At 39.3% G+C, this 27,298-nt stretch overlaps 1 protein-coding gene across 2 annotated transcripts in view; it reads left to right on the top strand.

Annotated features, from left to right (window-relative positions):
• WDR7 (WD repeat domain 7) overlaps window positions 1–27,298 on the top strand; it is a 340,950-nt gene that overhangs the window by 120,894 nt on the left and 192,758 nt on the right. The window lies entirely within an intron of this gene.

Consider the following 27,298-nt stretch of genomic DNA (forward strand, 5'->3'; position numbering starts at 1 on the left):
AGCTTTTCATGCCTGTGTAGAGAAGTACCAAGACTCACAATTCTGCTTGCTACTGCCTCAACAAAGGTGAATCATTGACCTTCAGGTGAAAACAGGGATCCTCAAATTCTGCTCATTTTCTGAATCCTTATAGTTTGGAGTTTGTTTGTTTTTTTTTAAAGTGAAAAATTATGTAAATATAGAAATATTCACCAATGGACTGACCCCTTATTAAGTTAATCCTTAATTGAAAATTCTACCCTGTTGAACACTAGCATCTGTCTCTGCCCATTTCATTATAATAATTGCGGATACCAACTTGTTAGATATTGATCTGATAGTATGCAAGTGCAAATACGAGGCAGACCCTTTCTGAGTAGAAGTTGGAGTTGTGAATGCTTAAGAATTATCTGGTAGATTTAGACCAGTGTCCTATGGGAAAAGAGAAAATTAGCAAGGATTCTGACCGAAGATTCTTTCAAAACAGTATAATATCAATGGATTAGGAAAGGTCTTGGGAAAAATTGTTGAAATTCTGAAACGGTTTTTGTAAAATCTTTGCAATCAGACTTCCCTGGTGGCCCCGTGGTAAGGACTCCACCTTGCCATGCAGGGAATGCTGGTTCGATCCCTGGTCCAAGAAGATTACACATGTCGTGGGGCAACTAAGCCATGAACCTTACTGTGTGGCTGACACCGACACAACCAAATAAATAAATGAATATTTTTAAAAAAAAGCAGAAGCATTGCAATCATGCTGCTAGGTCAGAAGTGCACTGAGGAAAAGTTATAGTGGGCTATGATAATTTTTTTCTTACTAGGAAAAGTATCCTTCATTCTCAACTCATCATTTAATCCATTCTTCATTCTCCTAAAGAAGAATGACCAGAATTAAAATATCTAACCTGTTATATTGTGTATAAGATAAAATAGATCAGTTTCACTTTTTTTTTTTAATGATAAAGTCTCAATGAAGCTTTGAAAAAAGCTTTTTCACTGTAAAAGTTTGTCCCGGGCTTTAGGTGCTTTCCTTTCAAGTGGCCTTTTGTCAGTACCAGTGATTGTTGATGAGATACTCGTTGTACATGTCAGGACAGACAGTATATGATTATATAAGACGGATGATAAAAACAGAATTTGAAAAGGATTGTCATTGTTGTATCTGGTATAACTCTACCAGATGTTTGCCAGTGGTGACTATACTGTTTGATTAAGTGTGTGATCTTGGACACTTGACCCTTTTCTGCCTCAGTTTTGTCACAGATTAAATGAAGATGATATAGTAAGACTTTATGGGATAATTTGACTATGATGGCTACTCCATTTCTTCTAAGGGATTCCTGCCCACAGTAGTAGATATAATGGTCATCTGAGTTAAATTCACCCATTCCAGTCCATTTTAGTTCGCTGATTCCTAGAATGTCGACATTCACTCTTGCCATCTCCTGTTTGACCACTTCCAATTTGCCTTGATTCATGGACCTAACGTTCCAGGTTCCTATGCAATATTGCTCTTTACAGCATCGGACCTTGCTTCTATCACCAGTCACATCCACAACTGGGTCTTGTTTTTGCTTTGGCTCCATCCCTTCATTCTTTCTGGAGTTATTTCTCCACTGATCTCCAGTAGCATACTGGGCACCTACCGACTGGGGAGTTCATCTTTCAGTATCCTATCCTTTTGGCTTTTCATGCTGTTCATGGGGTTCTCAAGGCAAGAATACTGAAGTGGTTTGCCATTCCCTTCTCCAGTGGACCACATTCTGTCAGACCTCTCCACCATGACCCGTCCGTCTTGCGTGGTCCCACACGGCATGGCTTAGTTTCATTGAGTTAGACAAGGCTGTGGTCCTGTGATCAGATTGGCTAGTTTTCTGTGATTATGGTTTTAGTGTGTCTGCCCTCTGATGCCCTCTCACAACACCTACCGTCCTACTTGGGTTTCTCTTACCTCGGACGTGGGGTGTCTCTTCACGGCTGCTCCAGCAAAGCGCAGCCGCTGCTCATTACCTTGGACGAGGGGTATCTCCTCACGGCCGCCCCTCCTGACCTTGAACGTGGAGTAGCTCCTCTCAGCCCTCCTGCGCCCCGCAGCAGCAGGTTCTTGGCGGTGGGGTTGCTCCTCTCTGGCGGGCCGGGCCCCTGACCTCCGGGGTGGGGTAGTTCCTCTCGGCCCTGCCCCTGACCTTGGGCGTGTGGTAGCTCTCGGCCACCACCCCTGACCTCGGGCATGGGGACGCTCCTCTCCGCCGCTGCTCGGTGCTGTCGCAGCCTGGCGCTCTCGGTCGCTACCCCTGATCTTGGGCGAGGGGTAGCTCCTCACGGCCACGCTTCTGCGCGGTCCGTCGCAGCCGGCGGCTTCTGCAAAGGCTAATAGAGGCTAATAGAGGTTTGCCAACAGAACTCACTGGTCATAGCAAATACCCTCTTCCAGCAACACAAGAGAAGACTCTACACATGGACATCACCAGATGGCCAACACCGAAATCAGATTGATTATATTCTTTTATTTTTTTTATTTTATTTATTTTTTATTTTTTTATTTTTTATTAATTGGAGGAGATTGATTATATTCTTTGCAGCCAAAGACGGAGAAGCTCTATACAGTCAGCAAGACCAGGAGCTGACTGTGGCTCAGATCATGAAATCCTTATTGCCAAATTCAGACTTAAACTGAAGAGAGTAGGGATAACCCTAGACCATTCAGGTATGACCTAAATCAAATCCCTTATGAATATACAGTGGAAGTGAGAAATAGATTTAAGAGACTAGATCTGATAGACAGAGATCCTAATGAACTATGGACGGAGGTTCATGACATTGTACAGGAGGCAGGGGTCAAGACCATCCCCATGGAAAAGAAATGCAAAAAGGCAAAATGGTTGTCTGAGGAGGCCTTACAAATAGCTGTGAAAAGAAAAGAAGCACAAAGCAAAGGAGAAAAGGAAAGATATACCCATTTGAGTGCAGAGTTCTAAAGAATAGCAAGGAGAGATAAGAAAGCCTTCCTCAGTGATCAGTGCAAAGAAATAGAGGAAAACAACAGAATGGGAAAGACTAGAGATCTCTTCAAGAAAATTAGAGATACCAAGGGAACATTTCATGGAAAGATGGGCACAATAAAGGAAAGAAATGGTATGGACCTAACAGAAGCAGAAGATATTAAGAAGAGGTGGCAAGAATACACAGAAGAATTATATACAAAAAAGATCTTCATGACCCAGATAATCATGATGGTGTGATCACTCACCTAGAGCCAGAATCCTGGAATGCGAAGTCAAGTGGGCCTTAGAAAGCATCACTATGAACAAAGCTAGTGGATGTGATGGAATTCCAGTTGAGCTATTTCAAATCCTGAAAGATGATGCTGTGAAAGTGCTGCACTCAATATGCCAGCAAATTTGGAAAACTCAGCAGTGGCCACAGTACTGGAAAAAGTTCATTTCATTCCAATCCCTAAGAAAGGCAATCCCAAAGAATGCTCAGACTACTGCACAATTGCACTCATCTCACACACTAGTAAAGTAATGCTCAAAATTCTCCAAGCCAGGCTTCAGCAATACGTGAACTGAGAACTTCCAGATGTTCAAGCTGGTTTTAGAAAAGGCAGAGGAGCCAGAGATCAAATTGCCAATATCCTCTGGATCATCAAAAAAGCAAGAGAGTTCCAGAAAAACATCTATTTCTGCTATATTGACTACGCCAAAGCCTTTGACTGTGTGGATCACAATAAACTGTGGAAAATTCTGAAGGAGATGGGAATACCAGACCACCTGACCTGCCTCTTGAGAAACTTGTATGCAGGTCAGGAAGCAACAGTTAGAACTGGACATGGAACAACAGGAATACGTCAAGGCTGTATATTGTCACCCTGCTTATTTAACTTATATGCAGAGTACATCATGAGAAACGCTGGGCTGGAAGAAGCACAAGCTGGAATCCAGATTGCTGGGAGAAATATCAATAACCTCAGGTATGCAGATGACACCACCCTTATGGCAGAAAGTGAAGAGAAACTAAAAAGCCTCTTGATGAAAGTGAAAGAGAAGAGTGAAAAAGTTGGCTTAAAGCTCAATATTCAGAAAACTAAGATCATGGCATCTGGTCCCATCACCTCATGGGAAATAGATGGGGAGACAGTGGAAACAGTGTCAGACTTTATTTTTTTGGGCTCCAAAGTCACTGCAGATGGTGACTGCAGCCATGAAATTAAAAGACGCTTACTCCTTGGAAGGAAAGTTATGACCAACCTAGATAGCATATTAAAAAGCAGAGACATTACTTTGCCAACAAAGGTCCATCTGGTCAAGGCTGTGGTTTTTCCAGTGGTCATGTATGGATGTGAGAGTTGGACTGTGAAGAAAGCTGAGTGCCGAAGAATTGTTGCTTTTGAACTGTGGTGTTGGAGAAGACTCTTGAGAGTCCCTTGGACTGCAAGGAGATCCAACCAGTCCATCGTGAAGGAGATCAGTCCTGGGTGTCCATTGGAAGGACTGATGCTGAAGCTGAAACTCCAATAGTTTGGCCACCTCAATGAAAGAGTTGACTCATTGGAAAAGACCCTGATGCTGGGAGGGATTGGGGGCAGGAGAAGAAGGGGACGACAGAGAATGAGATGGCTGGATGGCATCACCGACTCGATGGGCATGAGTTTGAGTAAACTCCGGGAGTTTGTGATGGACAGGGAGGCCTGGCGTGCTGCAGTTCATGGGGTTGCAAAGAGTTGGACACGACTTAGGGACTGAACTGAACTGAACTGAACTATGGGATAATTTGAGTTTATAATGAGTATATCTTGGGTAAGCACAGGGAACTGTACCTAAGCCATTGTAAGCTCTATATTTTTGTTAAATAAATACATTTATAATCTATAAAAGTGCAAATATATACCTCATATAGAACCAAAACATCGCCCATGAACAACTCTTACTAAATTCTTTAATCTTTTATTTTATTTACATAAATGATACAGACTTTTTACTGAGAGAGTGTTGATTTTTATTGGCTTACTGGGAATTTTTCTGTTTTAATAAAAAGAAATTAAGGTAAAAATCCCAGGGTGTTTAGGCAATGGACTCTATATAATGTATTAGCTTTAAAGTTCTTCTTTAAATATGTATAGGTTAAAAAATCTGTAGAATATTTTAAAAATTTGGATGAAAGCAGTCTGGCACAGTCTCTTTGTCCAGTAACTTATAGCTATTAACTTCTAATATTCCAGAAAATAGAATTAGCTCTTCAACTCATCATAAACCTTATTGAATATAAGATCCTGAAATTTAAGGACAAACTATGAATATAGTACTGTAAAGTAGATTGAAGGTGAAACTAAATAGTAAATTATTAGAGATGTTTTTAAAAGGAGTACAATATGGAAATTAGGAAATATTGAGAAACATTTTCAAGAAATCTTTATTTATAATAGACTAATATGGAGTAGGAGACGGATTACAGAAGAATAAGTAAATGGGAAGCTGTTATAGAAGGAGGTATGGGGCCCAGACCTAAATGCAGATAGGGTAGGAGTAAAAGACAAGTCTAACCCTTAATTACAGACTGCATATAAAAGTGTAAGAAAAACATTAGAGATTAGTACAGGTTCGTGGCAGTTTGGCTAGAGAAATGCCATTAGCAGTGGTGGTGGATGCTGTTTTATTTTCTTTCCTGGAAAGAAGAGAGTGGTTCTAATCATTGTTTAATACACACAAGCTAGATTGTTCTTGTGTCAAATTTAAACCTTTCCATTTATGTAAATAAAAGTCCTTGGTATTTAGTAACAGCATTTCGGAGTACTTTATAAATTAACTGAATGCTGACTTACTTAAGACTTTAATCTTATCATTTACTATAAAATTGTATTTTTAGCGAAAGAATAAACAAATATGCATTCTACATGTAACTAAAACGTTTCACACTAACAACTCCTGCTATAGTAATCTATTCTGGAACTTTTACATTGACTGAGTGTAAAATTAGTTTTAGTTTGCTTTCCCGAGAGCTTTCTATTTTAATAAAAGGATTTCAAGCTAAAGGAGTGGGGATTCTGAACGTGTGAAAGGAGAAGAAAGCATACAACAAATGAGGAATGACCACATAGGGCTGTTGAACAGATTTGCTGTCCGAAGGGATCAAAAGGTTACGGAGCCAGCTGGTGGACGGCCCACACCTGCCATAAACGTGCTTGTGGTGAAATTGCTTCTACCATTGTCATTAATGTTTGAGGAAATGATGGTTGTGGCAAGGTACAGCGGAAAGCAGTCTTTTTGAAACCTAAAACCTCTTTCCAGCATAGAAATGTATTTAATCACTAAAGTAGATAAAATGTTAAGCAATACATCTGGTAAATACACCACACATCAAATACTTTCTTATAATTTAATTAGCCAAGCATTCAAGCATATGCAATAATGGCCTAAGCAATTTTGGCAGCTTCTAAGTTACGACCGAGCTTGGTCATAATTTGGAGTTATGATAGCTAAAGAGCCCCTCTGTTAGATATTTGTCTGAAACACAGGAACTGCTTTTAGCTGAAAGAGTGGAAGGTCACCCGGGCTGCTGGGCAGTGCTGGCCCTTCCTTTTAGAGATCTGGAGTCCGGGGCTAGTCTCTTCAAGTGGGAAGGAACTTGTTCTGACTCCACACTCAGTAGGTGATTGAGCTGTGACTTAGATGACAGCTCAGCTCAACTGGTCATTACTGACTGGGGTCTTCTGGAGTTTTATTTAGGTACATTTGCCAGTAAGAACCTTTTGCAGGTTTATCTGAGAGTCTGAGGAAAGCAGTGGACCAGAAGCCAGTTTCTTAGGACTGTTGAGGGTAGTGAAGGAAAAACATTTGCAAAGCATACAGCAGAGCACGTAATACATGCAGTGAATGTACGTTGACTGTCCCCTTCCTTTTCTGGTATTGGTTTCTATAGTTTTGTTCTCTTCATTGTCACCACCTCCGAATTCACTCTAATTCATATTGCCCTGGGATTCCGGATGGCAGACTGGGAATCACTGGGGAGGAAAAAGGGGAAAAAGTGCTCTGCCTTAACTGAAAATCCAGTTTACAAGTTTCTATAAAATCCAAGTCCTAAGTGAGTAATAAGAGAATTTTGCTCCTGATAGTGGAGTTCTGTCCTTGAACCTGTTAGGGAACATTTTATCCCATACAGCAATGCAAGCGGGGTATAAACTTTTTAAATGCTTTTTTTTTCCTTAAAAAAAAGATATTAATTTATTTATTATTTACTCATTTTTGACTGTCCTAGGTCTCCATCGCTGTGAGGGCTTTCTCTCTAGTTGTGGAGAGCGGGGGCTGCTCTCGTTGAGGTGGGCAGGCTTCTCACTGCAGGGCTTCTTGTTGCAGAGCGTGGGTCCTAGGTGCGCGGGCTTCGTAGCTGAGGCTCCCGGCTCGAGGGTACAGGCTCAGTAGTTGTCATGCCCGGGCTTAGTTGCTCCTCCTCCTGTGGAGTGTTCTGGACCAGGGACTGAACCCACGTCCCCTGATTCGGCAGGTGGATTCTTTACCACTGCACCACCCGGGGAGCTCCAGGTGTGAACTTTTGATACCTAGTTTCTGATGGAAAAGTAGAGGGTAAGTGCCCTGTGTTCTTACTTTGGTAACGGGACCAGAAATAGAAATACTGCGCATATTCTTGTGATAGTAACGTAAATATTGCAAGTATTAATATTTTCTGAGTTATCACTCTTCTTTTTTTTTTTTTTAGGTGTTTTGAAACACCTAAAAAAAATTCTGCTGATTATTCTTACTAAGGACAGATTTCTATTATTTTGTGTAACTGTTATGTTATGATGCAGGTGAGGATAGATGTTATGAATTGTCTCAGATTAATTTTGAAGGGAAAATATCTTGTTGCACCTAATTTTATGTATTTCTTATTTGTGACATTCTACATGTAGCATTCTGATAATTGACTTTTATTTTTCATGAGGTCAAGCACCTGCTAGTTTATGAAATACACCCACACTTGCCCTTCGTCCGGGCAGTCACTGCTCTGAGGGTAAATGCTGATGGTTCCTGATTTCCTTTGGCCTGTGAAGCAGGGTGACCTTACAGGGTATAAGGTCACAAGTGTAATTATTTCTCATACGTTCTGTTCTGCTTACTCACCGTGGCTCATCACTTCTTTTAATTTCAGGAACATTAGACACAAAAGTTACGACCCTTATATAAATCACAATCTTTTCCAAAGAGGGTGCTGTTGTAATTTTATGCAGTTATGGCTGGTGTAGTATTAATTTGCAAACTTATCATCTCAGATATTGATAAAAGGACGTGTAACACACCGTGTTTAGTATGTATTGATGTCATCGGAAAGAACAACCCTTTGTTCTTACTGAGACCCTGCCTCTTTAGCTTCCTCTTGTGTTAAGGTTACCAGGGTTAGGCTCGTCTTTGTCCCCCTTGGAAACAGAATAGGATTTCTTTGTTCAATGAAAGACACTCCTAGTAAATGTTTTGGGTTTGACTGTCAACAAGCCACACTCTAGTACCTATTTTTACCTGGAATTGCAGTCACTTTTCTGATGATTATAAAGTAGTGGTCATTCTGAGCACAAATGTGGATGGACCGTCAATATACAAAAAGGTAAGATGAAACCGTATGTTACAGAGGTACTGGAAAACTCTGTTGTAGCTAGAAAAATAATTTAGATATTAGTGCATTCTCTGGTAGGCAGATATTTTCAGGGTTTGCTGGTGGGGAGAGGGTGGGGAAGAGGATAGGGAGGGGTTTGGTAAATATGATTTAAATGAATCTCTCCACCCCTCCCCTTGCCCCTAAAAGGCCTTAACAAACACAGCGATCCTCCCTTCTGTTTTCTTTATGTCTCAGTTGTTTAGAATTCTCTAGGAGTCTTAGGAATGATTTCTAGATAACTGAAGGTTTCAAAATCGCTAGATGCTCAGATTCTAAAAAAAGAAAAAAATTAACTCCTTGTGATGAAATACTTTAAAATGTGTTTGGCTTAGTGAACATCTTCTCAGTAGCCAGGATTATTGTTTTGGCCCAGGTTGTAAAATGATCACCATGTGCTTATTGAAGTGAGTGGACTTACCTGAACATGAGCACCCAGACTGCGATGCCTTTTGCATTTTGCATTCTATTTTTAAAAATATGTTTCTTTCTCTTCTTTTGATTGTCCAGTGATTGGTACCGGTTTTATTACTATTGGGCTATTTTATCTCACCCCTAGTAGCTTTACCATTTCCAGAGTTCTGAGGTGTACAGAATCCAGGCTACCAAACTTATTTCAGCTCAATTTAGAATAAGAGTAAGCTGGCTGAGCATAAGGTCTCTGTGATGAGCCCCTCCCCAAGCTTTAGGGTAAGTACTTTGTTGGGCCCCGTTGGCTCCTCACTTTCTGCTTGCTTGACTGCTTTCTCAGGTCTTCTGTGGCATTCTCCAGATACTGTCTTTTGGAGAAATATATTCTAATTAAAATTGGGGAAAGATAGGGGAAATCATTTGGTTGTTCATGAAGAAGTAATAATTCTAAAAAGACCCCTTTTGTAATTAATGTCTGTTTTGCAAATCAGCTGAAACTGAAGCATGAGATTTCCTTAGTTGGAAATGATTGCGCATTGTGATTAGAAAGGGAAGGCAGTCATTATGCCTGAGTGATGGACATGAAAAGTACTGTGTGTTTGCTGGGAACTCCTGTACTGTGAGGCAGAGGGGGTTTGTCTTAAGACAAGCTGTATTATGCACAGTGCCGTGTGGTTGTAACGTGTCTATGTGCAGTGGTTTCATTGAGACCTGAGGGATTTGTTTCTCTTTCTTCTTCCAGAGTGCCAGAGCTGTTGAGCTTAATTTTAAGTACTTTAGACTGATCATGTATTTAACAGCATTAAACTGTTCTACTTATCTATATTTGGCTACTCACCAAAGAGAATAACAGAGAAATTTCTTCTTAATTGGTCACAGCTATACAGGATAATCCTTTCGTTTCTTATGACTCGAGTTCTTTGACTTAATTTTTAAATTTAAATATTGATATTTAATATTTTGGGTGATTTTCCTACATCATTTGAACACATTTTGGAAATTGGAGTAGTAAAGTGGTAAATTAAAAATGAAAGCATTGTTGGATCGACTGGTTATTTACACCTTACTGCTAAAGCAATAAGCAATAAACAGAAAACTCTGTTAGCAAGTAAGGCTGGGGTTAGGCATGCCGCAGGATGAAGCTTGGTCAGGTCCTCTGTACAAGAGGCTCTAACAGTGTAGCCAGCAGTCTGGTTTCAGGTTGTCAGTGGGAGCCTGCTGACAGTTTTCCAACTTGTAAAACAAAACAGGGAGTGGAACAGAGGGAAATTCGATGATTTGTTCCTTGGCGGACAGTGAGAAATTCGGGATTCCATCAAGCTTAGGGCTCCTTGCCTCCTTCCTTCCCAAGCATTTCCGGACAGGGAACCCTGGTTATCCACTGGCTCCTGTGGAAAAGCTTCCGGAGTGGAAAGGATTTGAAATAATTTTAGCTATTTTCTCATGTCCGCTCCTTTTCCTCTTTGAGCAGTCTCCTGTTCTTCCTCCCTTCAGTACAATTCTGCTGGGTTTTTAGTCAGTGGCGAGGCCCTTAGGAGGTACGGCTGGCTTTCTTTGAGGAGTTTGTACACTTCCTACCTGCTTTAAGAAGTTGAAGGTACTTAAGCCTGTGCAGATGACTTCTAAAAGAAAAACTCAGCCAACCAGTGACAGACTGTTGTACAAAAGTGGTGTTGAAATGGAAATGCCTGCTATACTTTTAGCGGAGGTTCTGGTGGCCTTTGCCGAAATAAATGACCTAATCTTAGTTGCTGTGAAGAGTATGATATTGATTTGTGCCATTAGTCTCTTGCTGATTTGCTGAAGAACAAAATTGTGTAATGCTAATGGAAATAAAGTACTTTACAAAACACTGCACGCGAATCCTGGAGCATGTCTTTGTAATAGAACAAGTGTCTAGTAAGTTTTTGAGTATGAATTTTCTTTATTCTAGTACAGGTTATTTCAGTACCGATACTTAGAGTTCTGCTTAACTTGCTTTTACAGGGCAAACAGCTAAATTGGTGATCTTGTGATGTTTTAAATCTTAAGATATTGAATATGCATGAACAAATCCAGCCTGGATGGGATGTGAGACGTTTACACTTTTACAACATATTTCTAATTTTATTATCACTTTATATTGACTCGATATTATGTATAATTACATTGTTTTTAGTATTTTAGTTCAAAGCCTTGCTATGATCTGTATGAGACAGAATAGGTATTATAGTTTGGAAGGAGAACAGTGAAGTTATTATAAGAAAATCATATGAACCTATTTTACCTGTAATATTTATATTGTAATGGCCAATGGTCGATTTTGTTCTAGTGTTGTTTGTAAATTCTGGGATTAAAATGATCAAATTATGCTAAAATATTTTTTGCCTAATTAATTCTCCTTCCTGTTCTCTGTTTTTTGGGGGAAGAATGGTATTTTATTTTTCTTAATAATATTGTCCCAATGATTTAGTACATCTACTGTCTTTTTATTAAGCAGATTTTGATATAATAAGTATATTAAATGTGCTTTAATATTTATAAATGGTTTCACTATGCATGACATTTGCAGACTTGGTTAATATTTTAGCACCTCTAGAACACAAACATAAAGAAAAAAATTTGTTTTATTGGTTTGAGCACCCGAATTGACCTCAGCAAGATTGAGATTGATCTGGTTTCTTCCAGCCTGTTAAATGCCAATCCAGTCATCTGTAACAGTACTTAGTATTTTTGTAATTTTTCTATACTTATTTTCTGTGTTTGTTCTATGAAACTTACCCATCACCTGAAGAGATTTTCCTTGCTTGATTTAGAGATGAAAGTAACCACCTATTTTATTGCTTTTTGTTTTAAAAAATTATTTCTGCAGTTCTGGTCAGTGCTATAACCATTTTTATCAAAGGACTTTGCATTTCACTTGGAAAGGATGATGAGACAGACGTACATTTGAAATGTATACATGGACTAAAGAGCACTCAGCTTTGGGGAGGAAAATGTAAGAGGAAGGATGGGTCTCACTGAATATTCCCACTGATTTTTTAAGAAATGTATTTAAACTACATCCCTCTGATAATTAAACATCATTAAACAAGTTCTGGCATACTTTGTGGATACAGAGACAGAAATTGCAGCCTATTTTTGAGATATTTTTCCGTCTCAGGCATGATGTAAAGACGGCTTTTTCTTTACTCTTTAATGGATGGCTAGCAGGTCTTATTCAGATCTTGTTTTGTTGTTTCATTTTGTTTTGATTTTTGCTTGCTTTTGTTTCTCCTAAAGCAAGGGTGAGTCTTCAAAGCAAAGAATACCGAAGTCAGAGGAGCTAAACTAGGAGTTAATCTCTGAAGCTGGGAGATGGGTGGAGGAGTAGGCATTTATAGTCTTAATCTAAAGTGTCAGGGTGCTTTTCTTAAAGTACTTACGTAAGGTTAAAAGTGACTACACAGTCTGGGGTGTAACCTATTTTAAAGTATGATTGGGGTTCTGAGACCATCCCAAGTTCTCCCATATAGAATTTGGATGGGCACTTGGAACCAGAAGCCTTTCCTGTCCCATTTCATCACTGTCCACTTCTCTAAAGAAGAGATTCAAGCAGATTATTCTCAAAAGGTAGAGGGAGAGGCAGTTGGGGTGAGTTTCAGAAGGTAATTCTCCTGGACATTATTCCCTTCTCAACTAAGAATCTGTATCCATTCCTGCGTACTTTCCCAATCAGATGACACTAATTAGGACAAAAAATACTGTTGTTGTTTTTTTTCCCCAAAGGATTTTTCTAATGAATAAGGAACGAATTTACTGAGCCCACTTGTTGGCTGGGAAGGCCAATGGAAAGAGGGGTTGTCGGAAGTTCTGGCAGCTCCTCCTGCTTCACCACGCATTAGCCATGACCCCAGAGAGACACCACGAAGCTTCTGCACTTATTTATTTCACGGTTTCTCTTTATGTAAAAGAAGAGGAATGAACAAATCTGCTTTCTAAAAAATATTTATATTTTAATAATTTTATTTATCTCTTCATTTGTGGCTGCCCTGGGTTTTTGTTGCCGCGCGGGCTTTTCTCTGCCTGTGGAGAGCGAGGGCTTCTCTCTGTTGCGGAGCACGGGCCTCTCACTGCAGCGGCTTCTCTTGTTGCGGAGCACAGGCTCTGGGCGTGCGGCCTTCAGCACTTGCAGCATGGGGCTCATCGGTTGCAGTTCCCGGGCTTTACAGCACAGGCTTAGTATTTGTGGAGCACGGGCTTAGTTGCTCCTCGACATGTGAGATCTTCTGGACCAGGGATCAAACCCGTGTCTCCTGCATTGGCGGGTGGATTCTTTACCACTGAACCACCAGGGAAGCCCCCAGGTCTGTGCTTTTTAAACCTTTTTGGTAGGTTTAAAGTTTAAAGTTTCACACAAACTTATGTGTGAAATGTTAACCAGAGTCCCAAAATATAAAACATTAAAAAAATCAAATAGTTTCTTTATGCAGTTTCAATCTGTATGTGTGTGGAAAATTATTTTGTGTGCACTGAAGCTCTCATGCTCTTTTGTCGTACGAGATTCACAGTCAGAAATCAGTTAACTGTTCTCTACTGCCCTTGCTCTAACCAATGGTTCCCTCCTCAGTTCAGTTCAGTCGCTCAGTCGTGTCCGACTCTTTGCAACCCCATGGACTGCAGCACGCCAGGCCTCCCTGTCCATCACAAACTCCCAGAGTTTACTCAAACTCATGCCCATCGAGTTGGTGATGCCATCCAACCATCTCATCCTCTGTCGTCCCCTTCTCCTCCAGCCCTCAGTCTTTCCCAGCATCAGGGCCTTTTCCAGTGAGTCAGCTCTTCGCATCAGGTGGCCAAAGTACTGGAGTTTCAGCTTCAACATCAGTCCTTCCAATGATTATTCAAGACTGATTTCCTTTAGGATGGACTGGTTGGATCTCCTTGCAGTCCAAGGGACTCTCAAGAGTCCCTCCTCTCTCCCACTCCCCACACACAATGATACAGGGCAGAATGACAGACTTTCCCTCGACAAACAGAAATTCCAAAATTTTGTTATCATACTTAACAATTTTTAGTTTCTATATAACTCTTATGGTTCTGAATGGCAATCTGTGAAATATTATCTACCTCTCCAGCAAATAACTGTTCTTAATAGAGCTTCATAGTAGATAGAGTGCTGCAGAATATGTGCTTTAAACATATTGTCTGAAATGCTCCTCGTTTTTTTTAAATCCGTTGTGCAGTGTTCCATTGTGTGGGTGGACAATGTTTTATTCAACAGGTTTCCTAGCAATGGACATTTGGGTTGTTTCCAGTGTTTGATATCATGGACAGGGCTGCAGTAAATAGACTTGTGCAGATGTCTTTTCATTTTTTGATAGTGTATCTTGGATACATTCCAGGACGTGAGATTGCTGAGTCCAAGGATAAATGTATGCTTACTCTTTTGTTAGATATTGCCAAGTTCTTTGCCATAGAGGTTGTACCATTTTGCATTCTCAACAGTGATTGTGTTTGATGGCTGGTTTCTCTCTATCATTTCCAAAAGAGTATTTTGTCATGGTTTTGGGTTGTTTTGACTCTGATAAATGAGAATGAAATGTCCTTGTCTTATTTTGTATTTTTATTATTAAGAATGAGTTTAGCATCTTTTCATATAAGTGAGTGTCTTGTATTTCTTTTAAGGTACTGGTTCATATCTCTGGTTCGCTTTTATATGAGATTGTTTGATTAAACCTTTATGGTATATGGTTCAAGTATTTCCTGGTTTGTTATTTTTTCTTTTTACCGTTTTCTTATGGTGTTTTTTCCCCCTCATAACCCAGTTTATTGACCCTTTCTCATATTGTTCACGGATTTTGTGTCAAAATTATGGGAGTTTTCCTTGCTACTGGAATCCCCCATATCATTTCCGGCTTTTCCTATACAAGTTAATTGAAAGTGGTCCTGTGTAATAGGAGGGTTAGTCGCTCAGTGGTGTCCAATTCTTTGTGACCCCATGGGCTGCAGCCCCCGAGGGGTTTCACTGGGAGAATATCTGTCTTTTCCATCTCCACTTAAAGATTTGTTTATTACCCCACCATCTCACGCTCCCTTCTCCCTGTTCAGGTGGTCTTATAACTCTGGAGAGTAAGTTTAGTTATGCTTCATGTAAAAATGAAGTACCATTGAATCACACATATGTATCTACTGATTATGTATGTCCATTCAAGACTATTGATTTTAAAGTCATCCTTTTTACAAAAACTCAGCCAGTTTTAAAAGATTTCTACATTGGTACTATGGTGGGGTTTTACTTGAAATATGTTAATTTTTCTAAAATTGCAGTTTCTACCAAAAATACTTACTAGTGTTTTGCTTCTAAAAATGAGATACAATTATAACTTACTCTTTCCCTCCCTCATTCAGCAGCTATTTATTTAGGGCTGAACATAACTGTGGGCTTCCTGGGTGGCTCAGTGGTAAAAAAGCCTGCCAGCGCAGGAGATGTGAGTTTGATCCCTGGGTCAGGAAGATCCCCTGGAGAAGGAAATGGCAGCCCACTCCAATATTCTTGCCTGGGAAATGCCATGGACAGAGAAGCCTGGTAGGCTGCAGTCCACAGGGTCTTGAAACAGTCAGACATGGCTTAGTGACTACACAACAATGACAGACACAACTGTGGGCCCTGGGGTGTATGATGATGCTTGACATAGTCGTGGTCCCTGTCTTCATGGAGCTTATTGTCTCTGTTAGGAAGGCAGGTGACCAAATGAGCATGAAAACAATGTGGTAAGAGCTGTTACAGACAGAGTTTAGAACTGTGGAAGTGCCCAGTGGAGCCCAGGGCAATGACGTGTCAACAGCTGGAAGATAATCGCAGTAAGTGGCAATGACCGGGGCTTAATGTCAAAGACATGTGTTCAGAAGGTGATATTAAAGCTTTTTTAAAGGCTGGAGCAATTCGAACTATATAAATTCATTTAAATTTTATATCAATTTAGATTTCTCTTTATGCATTGTAAGTAAATAAGGATAAATGGAACAGAATAACAGTGTCTTAATTAAATTTAATTGAGACCACTTATTTGTGGTCTTTATGTCAGGTATTTTGGTTCTACTTCCTTATTCAAGCTGGAATCAAGATTGCCGGGAGAGGTAACAATAACCTCAGATATGCCGATGACACCACCCTTATGGCAGAAAGTGAAGAAGAACTAAAGAGCCTCTTGATGAAAGTAAAAGAGGAGAGTGAAAAAGTTGGCTTAAAGCTCAATATTCAGAAAACTAAGATCATGGCATCCGATCCCATCACTTGATGGCAAAAAGATGGGAAACAATGGAAACAGTGATAGACTTTATTTTTGGGGGCTACAAAATCACTGCAGATGGTGACTGCAGCCATGAAATTAAAAGATGCTTGCTCTTTGGAAGAGAAGTTTTGACCAACCTAGATAGCATATTAAAAAGAAGAGACATTACTTTGCCAACAAAGGTCCATCTAGTCAAGGCTATGGTTTTTCCAGTAGTCATGTATGGATATGAAAGTTGGACTATAAAGAAAGCTGAGTGCCGAAGAATTGATGCTTTTGAATTGTGGTGTAAGACTCTTGAGAGTCCCTTGGACTACAAGGAGACCCAACCAGTCCATCCTAAAGGAGATCAGTCCTGGGTGTTCATTGGAAGGACTGATGCTGAAGCTGAAACTCCAATAGTTTGGCCACCTGATGCGAAGAGCTGACTGATTGGAAAAGACCCTGATGCTGGGAGGGATTGGGGGCAGGAGTTCGAGAAGGGGACGACAGAGGGTGAGATGGTTGGATGGCATCACTGACTCAATGGACTTGAGTTTGAGCAAGCTCCTGGAGTTGGTGGTGGACAGGGAGGCCTGGTGTGCTGCAGTCCATGTGGTCACAGAGAGTCAGACACGACTGAGTGACTGAACTGAACTCCTTATTCATCAGAACTGTGATTTTTGAATACTCATTGCAGATACTCAAAAAATTATTACAATATTTCTGGCACTATTTTAGGTGCTCTGGAAGTTATAAAAGAGTTTAAAACACAATTATTTATAATACAGTTTTTGTATATATGTTTTATATAACATTTAATAAAACACTTCTTTGAAAAGTACTTGGTACATATCATACATTTTTTATTTTTATATATTCTATTTAGCTTTTGCCACTGTTATTATCATAAGTAAGTAGCATTTGAAAAGAATATGTGAGCTATCCTGGTAATGTGGCTATATACCTATTTATGTTGAAAGAATTGAACATATACTAAAGATGTGCTGTGGAACACTGCAGGGGAAGTTAGTGGTGGGGGAGCAAGGGTTGCAAAATTAGATATCCCAGATTCTTGTGACGCCGTGTGGATTGGGATCATTCATTCAGCCTCCTTAAAGCACAGTTCTTTATTGTTGGCATTCTCTGCAAGAGTAGTTGATGTACTTTTGTTAATCTTCTCATCTTTGTTTATTATAGTTTATTTTCAGCAATTCTGTAATTCCTTTCCTGGTTCTTCTCCACCACTAGCAACACTTGCTGCCAGAATAAGGGGGAAAAATGAGACTTCTAATCTAAGAGTGGCTGCTTAATTCAAAAACATATTTAAATTTTTGTTTTTGGTGGGATTCATTAAAAAATGGAAGTTTATAGTCTCCGCACATCGTAGTATCTTTGCTATCTTCGCATTCATCTGACTCATTTTTCATTCTTTTTATAACTTTGTTTGCAAGTTATTTCTTTAAAAGCTCTGCCAGAGGCAATGATTGTTGCTGTCTCAGTTAATTCAACTTTCTGTCCTCCTCTAAATCACTGGCTAGATATGAATAGTCTTCGAAATGAATTGTGAGATTTAATCAGTGTAATGTAGTAGAATAACAATGTCCTTCTGTAGAGGCATTATGCTCATTACGGTGCATGGATGTTTATGTCTGCAGCATTTGATGCCATTTTGTCACATTTCCAGGCTAAAGGAAACATGTTTCATGTACCTGCTTACTTAGTTTTCTTTGAGTTTTAGCATTTTACTTCTTTATAGTCCTTGAATGGATATGTAATTGCAGTTTTGAGACATGATTAGTATATCATGATAATGAAATAACAGTGTTCATAAAAATAAATAAATATATGTGTTCGGTAAAAATAAATACAAGTAGTAAGTTCTGCACTTTGATTTCCTTGGGGCTAAAAGTCCAGAACCTTATTTTTTGTCCCCAAATGACCCAGCATCGAGCTCTTAGCAGGCACTTAGCTGAGGAATAGACCTTTTATAATGCCGATTTGTTGCTTGAATTATCTCAGTATTGACCATAGGGAGCTCTTTTAAGTTGATCCCAGTCTTATTTTGATATGGTCCCACTGGTTTATTTAAGCACCATCTTATTGTCTATCGTAGAACATGCTCCTCACTCATCTCGTTTTTCCCCTACCCAAGTCTTAGAATCGGTCATTTCTCCAGGCAGCCTGGCTGCCTTTAATGGAGGGATGAGGAACTAAGACCTGGGTACCAGTTCTGTTTGTTGCTACTGGGATTTCACTGCTTCTCCTTCCTCGTTTTGGATAGAAGTAGGAAGTACATGTGTATACTCACTCTTGTATACCCACATATCTATGATTAGTGTTTCTGTATCTGCCTATTTCTCTCTATATTATTAAAGTGGATATGGGTTGATACTGACATATCCTTTTTAATCCACTATGACAGGATTCAGCCTAGTCTTCCTCTTTGCATATTTGTAATTTCTTTCTCTGAGTGTGAGAAATCTGATTCTTCTTATCTGTGATAGATCTGCTTGTTTTTTCCAACCCTAGGAGACATGAAAAAGTAGTTTAAAAGTTGCTGACCCATCCCTCTGTGGAAAAACCAGTTTACCAACCAGAACGCAGTGTTTGCGCACGATTCTTTCTGTCCTTAGCTTTTACAGCGAGCAGGGCTGAGGCCCGCTCTGCACAGCTGCGTAGTGTCAGCTCCTGTTGTTCTTCACACCCTTCGGTGTTGTTATGCCTACACTCACAGTGTCGCACTTACAGTGTGACAGTCTGCAGTTTATTCCAGGTCCCCTGGCATTCTGGTACATTTGTAATGATCATTTTTTAAATTTACAAGCAACAGAGTTTACTCTTTGGGTATGTAGGTTTTTTGAGTTTTAACCGATGAATAGGTTCAGATATCTGCTATCACAGTACCATAAGAATATTTCAACCACCTTGAAAATTTCCTTTTTAGTTCCTTGGTAATCAATCCCACCCCCACCAATCCTTGGCAACCACCAGTTTTCTTTCTCTCCTTGCAGTTTTTGCCTTTACCAAAATTCTGTATAAATAGGAATTATACAACATGTAGCATTTTGGGTTTGGTGTCTTTCACTCAGCAAAGTGTATTTAAAGTTCATCCAAACTACTGCATGACTCAATATTTCACTTCTTTTTATTGCTAAGTAGTGTTCCATTATATGGCTGTGCCAAAGTTCTTTTATCTTCTCACCTGTTTACAGATATGGGTTGTTTCCAGGTTTGAGTGATTATGAATAAGCTGCATAACTATTCATGTTTAGGATTTCGTATAGACATAATTGGGTAAACATCTAGGATTGGAATTGCTAGATCATTTGATAAATGTGAATGTCATATAAAAGTAAACCCTGCCAAACTATTTTCCAAAGTAACTGCAGCATTTTACATTCTTATTAGCAGTAAATTGTATTATTATTTACTGCTGCTCTGTATCACTGCCAGCACAATATAGTTAGGCTTTTTTTTTTTTTTAATTAATTTTTTTTTTTATTTTAGGCATTCTAAGACGTATGTAGTGATATCTCATTGTGATTTTTTTTTTTTCTCATTGTGATTTTAATTTGTACTTCCCTGATGACTAGTGAGTGGGTTTTCTTGGTGACTCAGATGGTAAAGGATCCACCTGCAATGCAGGAGACCTGGGTTCGATCCCTGGATTGGGAAGATCCCTTGGAGAAGGAATGGCTACCCACTCCAGTATTCTTGCCTGGAGAATTCCATGGACAGAGGAGCCTGGTGGGCTACAGTCCCAAAGAATCGGACATGGCTGAGCAACTAAGCATGTCATGTCAATGACTAGCGACATTGAACATGTTTTCACATGATTGCTTGCAATCCATAAATCCTCTTTAGTGAGATGCATGTTTGAGTCTTTTGCCCATTTTTTTTTTTCCTTTTAGATTGATTGTTTTCTTATTGTTGGGTCTTAAGGGTTCCTTATATATACACACATCCTTTAACAGATGTGTAATCTTTTCAAATATTTTTCTCCAATCTTTAAATTTGTCTTTCATTTTCTGAACATCATTTACAGAAGTTTTAAATTTTGATAAAGCCCAATTATCTGTCATTTATTTCATGACTCATGCTTTTAGTCCTCTAGACACTCATTGGCAAACCTAAGTTCTTGCAGATATTTTCTTTGAGAAGTGTTACAGCTTCCCATTTATGTGATGACTTGGTCTTTCCATTTGTTTCTGTTTGTAAGTAGCATTCTTGCTTGCTTCATTCTTTTTAACATAAAGCATGTCTTCTAGGTCATTAACTTACTATCCATACTTATATACCTCATGAGTTTTGCCTCTCGTCTCACAAACTCTTGTTTATTTATCATCTATACTTAACACTTCTTATGGCTTTCATCCATCCAAATGTTTTTCTTGTTATCTATATAGAACTTAACATTCTCAAATAATGAAGTCAGAGCACATCATAATATTTATCTAAGTTAATTACTGTGAGCAATTATTAGAATATCACAAATGCCTTTAGTGTGATCTTATAATGTATTACTGCCAATTAAATGTGTCATCTACTAGAATAATCTTAAAACAAGAGCCCCATGTATTTCAAATCAGTTATTCATTGTGCGTTAAGAGATTAAGAAGTCAAAAGCTTTCCTGTGTGTGTGTGTGTGTGTGTGTGTGTATGATTGACAGTAATAGAACTAATCATAAGATAAGTTGGTTCTTTGAAACGTAAATATTTATTCTGTTTCTGGCTTCAAGTGGCTTCTGTTTATAAACAGAGATCCTAAGGTGTCTGCAAATATCGTTCTAAAAAGAGGAAGGCAATGCTTAATAAATGTTATAAAAAAGACGAATTCATCAAGTAGAAAAAAAGTTGAGTGTTGGATACTGAAGGTAATAAAGCACTTCTAGAGAAGGAAATAATTTAATAAAGTAAGCCAAAATTAGTAACAATAAAAGCAATGATAATGATGCTAATGATGCTATTTACTGAGCACGTGTTATATCTCAGGTGCTGTGCTAAGGCTATACCACTTGCATCCAATATTGAATTGAACAGATAATGTACCCCTCTCTCATGTCTTGTTTTCACTGAGTTACATACCAGGATACACGGCAGCTTGGCTGAATTACCAGAAGCTGTCGCTTTTCATTGGTTGCCATTTTGGGACTGTCTGCAAGTATAGATCAAACTCTCTGCCATCATAATTGTCTTCAGACAGCTCCTTCTGCCCTTCACAAACTGACCATCTATGCTGATGATGAGAAAGAGAAGTTGAAGGGTTACCCTTACTTACCCTAAAACCTCACGTCTTAAAGTTCTTGCTGACTGTTGTTGCATGGCCACCAATCCCAGCGGTCTTGTGATTGTATTTACCACCTGTGGCCCTGTTCTCCCCAAGTGCCATGCTGGAGCCTTAAAGAACAAAAACATGTTCCTCTCCTGTTTTCGTGTTTTCTGTTAGCCCCCTGCTTCTCATTGTCTTTAGGACTCTGATCAGAACTGTTCTTTTAACCTCTTTTTTGCCTCCTTATTTGGAGAAGGAAATGGCAACCCACTCCAGTGTTCCTGCCCGGAGAATCCCCATGGACAGAGGAGCCTGGCGGACTACAGTCCATGGGGTCGCAGAGAGTCAGACACGACTGAGTGATTATTACTCACTCACTTGCCTCTCTACACACCTGTTCTTCTGCTACCCACTTCTGTAGATACATCAGGGTCATTTAGCATATTGTCCTGTTGACCTGGAATATTTTTTTTCCACTTCTTATATGTCATTCCATATAAATTCTCACGCATGCTCTAAGATGCAGCTCATCTGTTTCCTTTCTGTGAGGCTCTCTTTGACATAGGCTCTCTTCTTCACTCCATCCCAAGCAGACTTTAACTGATTTTTTCTTTCAGAAAATGCTCACTGTATTTTCACTTGCAAATTTGTATTTTCCACACAGCTCTTAAGTTTCTCTGAAGTCCTTGCATCTTCTCCTTTTCATTTTTAGCCCCTTTACCTAGCGTAGCGTGCTGCAGTCCATGGAGTCGCAGAGTCGGACACGCCTTAGTGACTGAACACCCGCACCACCACCAGCTAGCGTAACCATCATTCCAGAAAAGGCAGAAGACCCTCCCTCCTTGTCCGTCCCTGTGTTCAGTCCTCCTCCCGCCATAAAAATAACTCTTGATTGTTTCCCCATTTATGCTGTCTTTATTTTCTAAAGTTAAGAGATGGGTGGTTTTCAAACATGTGGAACAAAGCGGTATCCTTTCTTCGAAGCAACACTTGAACGCAGTGTGCTCGTGCCCACAGCCTCGCAGGTAAAAGGTCAAGGCTGGGAGCTCGGAGGCCTCGGCTTTCCTCCTGGCAGTTCTAGGGAGCTCGCCGGGCTCCAAGTGGTAAGGTTTGCTACCTTAGGAAGGTTTGCCTTGGCCTTATTGCTATATCTGCTTCTGAGTCCTTCCAGATCATTCTTCACCTTGCTCCAGGAGAGAGCACTGAGTTCATTCATTCATTCATTCATTTTGGCGATGCCGGGTCTTCCTTGCTGTGCGGGCTGTCCCTCGTTGTGGCAGGCAGGAGCTGATCTCTAGCTGCGGTGGCTGCTCATTGTGGAGCACAGGCTCTAGGGTGGACTCAGCAGGCGGCTCTCGGGCTCTAGGGCGGGCTCAGTAGTCGTGGTACTCGGGCTTAGTTGTTCTGCGGCGTGTGGGATCTTCCCGGATCCGGGATCGAACCCGTGTCTCCAACACTGGTAGATGCATTCTTTACCGTTGAGCCACCAGAGCAGCCCTGGGAGAGATCTTTCTAAAACACAAATCAAATTACGTCTCGTGCTTATTTATATCTCGTTCACGAACCTCGGTGGCCTCACCTCACACGGGAGCTTCTTGGAAGCGAAGGGCGTGTCTTTCACCTTTGTGTCCCCAGCACCTGATACAGCTAGTTCCTGGCAGGGGTTCGGTATGCAGCGGCCTGGGTGCTCTGTGGCCGTTGAAGTTAATGAGAGAACTTGGCATGGTTACCCGTCTTCTTCACCCTCGTGGCTCTGCTTCTTGCTCAGACGGGCAGTGCCAGCCTCTTTCTTCTGAGACCTCTCAGATCTGCCCGCATCTTCACTGGCTGTGTCACAGAGATCTTTAGCTTTAACAGCCTTTATCAGTTTGCCTTCGCTTAATTTCTAAGGCAATTTGTTACGAGTATAAAGAACAGCATGCTTAGTGTACTATGTTTATTGCGCCTTTTTTGTTACTGATGGTGTAACTTCTGCCTGGGTAACCCTAGCAACAGCAAAAAACAGCCAAAGTCATAAATGGCTTCAAAGGTACTTTCTGATCCAGGAGGATGTATTTTGCCCAGTTCTGAGGTGAATAATTTGGGTTAGGGGTCGTTATTTTAACTTTATGTTTTAGTACAGTTTTGTGTTGAGAGAGATTTGCCTTTGTTTCTCAACATGTTACAGGCTGAAAAATAAATGTTCATTTTATTGTGTGCTCTGAAACCAAAATTGGTGTTGAGTCAGCTCATAGCCTGTAAATCAAACAGAAATCTTTGAAAAAGTGCATGCAATGAATTAAAAGTATTTGGTGTAATTTTTACCAGGGATCATTTTTAGGTTTTTGTTGGGAAAGAGGAATAATAAAGCTTTATCCACTTAGGTTAATATTCTGGTGATACAGTATCCTTCCTAATTGTGTTTTCTGTTCCTTGTGTATATTTCAATAAATGTCTCTGTTGCTTTCAGAATTGTTTATAATCACATTTCATGTCAGAACAGTTTTCTAAAAAGAAGGTAACTTGGGAAAAAATGTATGTCATTTCATTAAAAATAACTATCAAAACCTATGTTACCAAATGATTATTGTATTCTTATTCAGACTTGAAGCCATTTTGTTTATTTTTAACTGTACTTTTCTCTAATTGCTTTGTGGCCTTTAATAAACTAACTTGTTTATTAAATTAAACTAACTAAATTGAAATGATCTCTGTTTAGAATTAGGGGTGAATATCTCTACCGTTTGTTATAGGAAGTCTTTTGTCTGAGACGTCTGCACTGCCATATTTTGTATTTTTGGTGCTACTGGGGAAGGAAAAGTGGACGCTGCGTCTTTAATGGAAGCGAAAGGTTATCTTTCTCCGGCCTTTGTGTGTCTGTGCTGATGCGGATGTAGGCGGCCAGACAGGCAGTGTGTGCGGAGAGACCAGGGAGCCGGCTGTGGATCGATAGACGTGGTGTGAAGTGAATTAATGCGAGGCAGGCCGTCTGTCTGTCATAAGGATCGTGGGGAATGCAGAGCCGTGTGGTCACTCACCGCGGAGGTCTGCTTCCAATAAATTCAAGCCTGCTGCCTGAAAATAAACTCGAGATACGCACCTCCTCCCTTCCTGACTGTGAAATTTTACTTTATTCAAAGTAAAGCTACGCGTCAGATTCCTGCCTTGTGTACTTTAATTGGAGCACTGGGAAACCGCAGTTGGGGAAGGCTGATGAGACAAAAAAAATACCTGCTCTTCTTTTAGATCCATTTTTCAATCTCAGTGGAAATCTGTATTACAATGGGAAAGAGAAATACAGTGTTAATATTTGTAAATATTATGGTATATATTTTTCTTTCTGAGTCCAAGAATATTGTGTCTCACTTTCATCTAATCTTCAATAGAAAAATAATATTATAATGAACTTAAATGGTTTTATGTTGCAATATTGGTCACAGCGCTGTGCTTTAAATTTTATTCTATTAAAATTTACTATTTAATCTTTGTTCATTTAATCACATGACACTGAAGTCTTCAGAGTTCACCTCATTAGTCATTACTCAGATATTAAGCAATAGGAAGAAATGTTTATAAAGGTACTTTATAAGCTTTTGAAAGATAATACTGTCCCTGATTTTGCAGGTGAGTAGAGGCGAGTGCAGTTTCATTTCATTGATTTTGAAAACTGTGTTTCCACATTTACATTGAAAATGTTTTTCTAAAGTGATTACAAATATTGCATACAAACGAGAAAGTTGTCTGTATACATCTCTCACGAGTAGTGGTCTGAGTACTTTTGTCTAGACGGTGTGACGATCTCCCAGTCTTCCCTGTTCTCTGTTTTTTATTTCTGCTGTTGCCACAGCCCAGCCTCCTGCCTTCCTCTGCTGTGTCCAAACTTACACTTTTCTGCTCCATCCCATATTTTCCTTCTGATTCACAGTGCAGAACCCGTTTATAGATGCCTATTGTCCAGCATAATGTACATTCATCTTTTTAATTTTGTGAATCTGGATTTGGTTTTTTAAATGCCTCACATTTTCCCACTAATGTTTTGTCTTTTTTTTTTTTTTATCTTTTTCACCAAAGCATGCTTACTATTATTTTATAGTATATTTAAATAGCATAATTTGTGTCATGGGATTGAAGGTATTGAGTTCTATTCTCAATGTATTTATTGAATCTTTATGAGATGTTCTTTACTGCCAGATATTTTGAAGAGATTCAGAAAGTGAGTGTCTTAGATTTTATGGCATAGTTTGACAAATAAGATCACCTACAGCAAGTACATAAAAAAATGGCAAAGTACCGCCATATAATTAATTGACAGTACTTATAATGTTACATAATATAAATATGCAAGAAGCTGAAGCTTCGATGTGGTTATCCTAGTATTTCTCAGGAATATTTTCGTCATCTTACTGATAATGGATAGTGATGAAATGAGTTTTATGTTTCAAAAAGTTTAGCTTTTTAATACCAGGAAGAAAGGAATACATTTTTTTTCTGGTCTTTGTGCTTCATTGAAAATAGCATTGTATTCTGATACAACCTCAATTCTGTTTAGTGACAGTGATGTAGTACCTTCTATTGTACCTTTTTTTTAAAGTTAGGTTTATTGAGGTATAATTTATATATGGTAAAGTTCACTCTTTTTAGTGTACAGTTCTGTGAATTTTAGGCAAATGTGGATAGTTATATTTCCACTCTCACAATTAAGATATTCGTTATTTTCATTATTGTAAATATTTGCTTAGACCATTTTATAGTCAGTCCTCCCACCATAGCCCTAGCCTCTGGCAATCACTGATTTGATTTCTGCCCTATAATTTTACCTTATGAAGAATGTCTCCAATTATCATAAGATAGTAATGTAAAAAAAGTGTCACTAAATACTGTGGAGATTACAAATACCTATGTTTTGGGAATTTTTTAAAATATTATTATTCCCCCCTCCCTTTTTTTGTAGGTAATGATTACCATGCTTAAAAAGGTTCAGTAATGGGTTTTGCTCATCTTTTACCATAACTTTATGGTCCAAAAGTTCAAAAGGAGAAAATTCTATCATTTCCTTAAAACAAACTCATTAAAATTGTTTTAAATCATCTGTGCTGTTTGTATTTGAGAGCTGATTGTAGTAATTTGGTCTTTGCATCATCAGTGTCTCTTACCTTCCAACAAGAGTTTGGACTCTCAGGTATTTTGTTATCATTCCATTACCCCCATTTGACTGAAGTTTAGATATTTAGCTGATCCTTAAAAAAATGAAATATGTAGAATTTTGAATTATCCAAATCAATCTTTTTTTTTTTTTTAATTGATTGGTAACAAAATAACCCAGAAAATTTGACTGTAAGAAATAACAGAATGAGTTACAAGCATGGTCAAAATGAGGAATATAGTTTAATTTTTTAAATTAAAAAAGTGGAGCATTAGCCTTCCTGACACGAGAAAACCATCCATGGTGGAGTTTGTTCTCTTATTGCATAAATGTTCTGTGTGGTTCTTTTCTCCCTGTTTTCCTCACGGCAGAGACCGTACCAAAAGAGTCCACAGAAAGGGCGGTGGCGTTCTTCATTGATCTGGGATAGTAGAAAAGCACACTTTTTAAAACACGTCTTTGAGATATAATTCACATGCCATCGAATTCACACTTACAACTGTACCATCCAGTGTTTTTCTTTTTAAAGTATTCACAGAATTGTGCAACCATCACTGTAATCAATTTCAGAACATCTTCATCACACAAAAAGAAACCAAAGACTCATTAGTTTAACTCCTCATTTGCCCCCATCCTCCC

Source organism: Cervus elaphus, chromosome 27 (genome assembly GCF_910594005.1).
Source record: "Cervus elaphus chromosome 27, mCerEla1.1, whole genome shotgun sequence".
NCBI classification, from domain to species: domain Eukaryota; kingdom Metazoa; phylum Chordata; class Mammalia; order Artiodactyla; family Cervidae; genus Cervus; species Cervus elaphus.